General features: G+C 37.1%; 1 pseudogene; it reads right to left on the reverse strand.

Annotated features, from left to right (window-relative positions):
* Positions 1-623: 623 nt before the first annotated feature.
* Positions 624-2257, reverse strand: LOC103883756 (annotated as a pseudogene).
* Positions 2258-3777: the final 1520 nt, after the last annotated feature.

Consider the following 3777-nt stretch of genomic DNA (forward strand, 5'->3'; position numbering starts at 1 on the left):
CAGTTAGAATGGTGATCATTAAAACGTCAGGAAACAACAGATGCTGGAGAAGATGTAGAGAACTAGGAATGCTTTTACAGTGTTGGTGGGAATGTAAATTAGTTTAAACATTGTGAAAGACAGTGTGGCAATTCCTCAAGGATCCTGAACCAGAAATACCATTTGATCCAGCAATCCCATTACTGGGCATATACGCAAAGGATTAGAACTCATTCTACTATAAAGACACATGCACACGTATGTTTATTGCAGCACTGTTTACAATAGCAAAGATTTAGAACCGAACCAAATGCCCATCAATGTTAGACTGGATAAAGAAAATGTGGCACATATACACCATGGATTACTATGCGGCCATAAAAAAGGATGAGTTCATGTCCTTTGCAGGGGCATGTATGAAGCTGGAAACCATCAATCTCAGCAAACTAACACAGGAGCAGAAAACCAACACCGCATGTTCTCACTCATAAGTGGGAGTTGAACAAAGAGAACACATGGACACAGGTATGGGAACATCACACACCAGGGTCTGTCGGGGTTGGGGGGCAAGAGGAGGGATAGCATTAGGAGAAATACCTAATGTCAGTGACAGGTTGATGGGTGCAGCAAACCACCGTGGCATGTGTATACCTATGTAACAAACCTGCATGTTCTGCACATGTATCCCAGAATTTAAAGTATTTAAAAAAAAAAAAATATTTTATTAACTCCTGGACTGGAATGCAGAGAAAACTGTAAATGTTTTAACACACTTGTGTTTCTACTGCCAAATTCCTGTTAGCTCATTAATTGCATTCCACATACACCTTTGCAAATGTTTGCCATATAGTCTGTTTATAAACATCTTAGGTATGGCAGGTTTTTTTTAAAAAAAAGTAAAGGATAGAGATACAAAACAAAATTCATATGAATTATACTAATTTATTTTTGAATTCTTATTTTTTGAGGGAATCATAAGTATAAATTTATTGTATACCTAGTGGTGTATCGTAAAACTGTAGGCATAATGATAAAAGGAAATAACTTTATAGTGCTAAGCTTCAAACCCAAACCTCTAAATAAGAGGAGAGACTCAGATGCCTCAGGGATCAGGCAGATAATACAAATAAATGAAACAGGCAAGATGAGAGTACAAGTCTTGCCAAGAGAGGCAATCCCTACTTAACTCCAACTGATTGTTCTCGTTTGAAAACACAAATCACAACTGCCAAACCTGATTGTTCAGGAGAAGCCAGAAATTCTGATGTTTAATGTGAAACCTCTAGATTTCTTATATGGGAGCACAATTTTCTTGAAAACACTAGGTAAGCTAAATAAAGCTGACCATCTACCAGTTTCAGTGCTGTGTTGTGCAAATGATGAATGGCATATCCCCTAAATTGTGGTATTAGACTGCCACTCACCAGTCACAATTTGCAATTGCAACAATGGCATCACCAGCTAGGACTCTCCCGCTTTGCTATGCACACACTCCTGAGCCCTGGAGAACAACTAACTCTACAGGAAAAAGTGGAAGGCTCATCTAAGCCATTCTTGTTAGCTTTCATGACTAGTTGCTGGCCTACAGGCAATAAATTCCCAACTGCTCCTGCAAGAAGGTTTTGGGACCTGGGAGGCCTTTATGTGGTTCAGAAGGCAGGGCTGCTTCTCAAAGCACCTCCAAGTGCTGCCCCTGTTCAGATGGCAGGCATTTCTGGTTACCAGCACCTGATGACTGACATATAGGAGCACGTACACACACCCAGGAGCTTGGTGCCCAACAGAGGGTACACTGATTTCACAACATCATATACTCTGGGGATGATCCACTTAGCCACCACAATGATGTTGCTGACAGTGGCTGAAGTCTTCTTCTCAGCCTCTGAGCCCATTGTCATGGCAACAAGTTTTTCTCTCCATGTGTGACAAATCTTCAAGATGACAATGCAGTGGGACCATGAGGCCCAAGGCATCCTAGATCCAGTCTTCATTATCCAGAATGGGCTCTATGCCGGGGTTGGTGATGACAACATCATCCAGTTCTAACTCAGAGAGCTCAGATTGGGTCTTCATGGCACCCAACAGACTCATAATGGACTTGGAATCATAGCGCTGCAGCAGGTCTCCTGGCCAGCGGTAGCGCTGCCCTCAAACCACCACTAAGACTGCAAACAAAGCCAGAAAGATGGTAGCCAGCGTACTTATGGCAACAATCACCATGGCCTTCTTGCTTCCCGGTGGCTCCTGATTCAGTCTCACTCATATCTTCCTCTTAGGCTAAATTTTCTCAACTTGTAGATGAGCAGCCCCACCACGGTGGGAGGAAGCTATACTAATTTATTTTTTAAAGAAGTGAAGAAGTCTTGTTTACATACCACAAAATATAATACCTTCAGTTACGTTTAAAACAATAAAACAAATGAAACTCTTAGATGAAAATGAGAAGTCCTAATAACAATATTATATTGTGGTGCTTACCCAATCACCAATCTTCTGCCCATATTGCAGATATTTTAAGGGGGGGGGGGAGTAGAAACAAATAACCAAAAAAAAAAAAAATAGATTTACTGCTGGCCATATGAAGAAATTCTATTTTCAATAAAGCAGTATAATTCAGAAAACCTTTGTTGAGGACTAAAGTGAATAAGAACTTTGTAACCTTTACTTCCAGGAAACATTCATCTTATTATCCATGTAAGTTATCTATAGGAAAAAGTATTTCTAGCATTTTTTTTTTTTTTTGAAGTTTTGTTTGAAGCTTTGAAGTATTCCTTAATAATTTTTGTTTGGAGGAAAAAGGTAGACTATCTGGCAAATGCGATAGGCACCATTTTTAGTTTGCATGTGTTCTGATGTGATTTTTTCCCCTGAAAATACAGCTGTAAGGGCATAGAACTCAGAATAAGTTAAATCAATCTCCTTATAAAAAATTTTAAGGTTCGGGTAGACAATCTGTTATAAGTTGTTCATGACTGTTTCTATGTGTTTCTGTTACCCATTTACAAATTTTTGTAAAAATTGAGGCCACTCTGCTCCATTTTCTCTCAGTTCTCTCTGAAGGAAAAAATAAATTCTACCTAAAACTAACCCAGAAAGTGTGTATATGCTCACACATGGGTCCACATGGGGAAGAGTAGAGACTGGAGAAAATACACACTGACAGGAAGGGGTATTACTAGTGCCCTCTCAGAAATAAAGAATAGAATCAAGACCACTATGTTTTTTTCTTAATTTTAATATATCTTTTGAGTATTTGCACATAGTGACATTCTCATTAATTATGATTTCAGAATAATAATTCAGTATTTATTCTTCTATTATTTTTCTATTAGTTCTTTGTTTCTCTCTAATATATGTTGCACAGAGGTATGCTTATATAAACCTAAATATGTTAATGAGGTGATTAAGACATAATATAGACTATATTGTAAGACTGAAGTATCTAGTCTAAATTACTTACTTTATGGTACAGCATAGGTCAAGTTTTCTGACTTTTTCTTCTGCCTATACACTATCCTATTTATTTAAATTTGTATAGTTACACAACTGACTTGAAAATTGGATGAATTTACTGTTTTCAAATAATAATATATGAGAAGAAAAAACACAAAATTTGAAAGAACATAAATTGTATAACTTATACTTTGTCTTATTTAAGTATTTCTACTACATAGCAAGTAAATTATTTGAGTTTGATTTCACTTTCTTAAACTGAAAGGAAAATGTACACATTTGAGTAATATATTATTGAAACCTTAATAATATTAGGGAAATATCAAAACAGAAATATTTACAATT

This window comes from Papio anubis, chromosome 6, assembly GCF_008728515.1.
Source record: "Papio anubis isolate 15944 chromosome 6, Panubis1.0, whole genome shotgun sequence".
Taxonomy (NCBI): domain Eukaryota; kingdom Metazoa; phylum Chordata; class Mammalia; order Primates; family Cercopithecidae; genus Papio; species Papio anubis.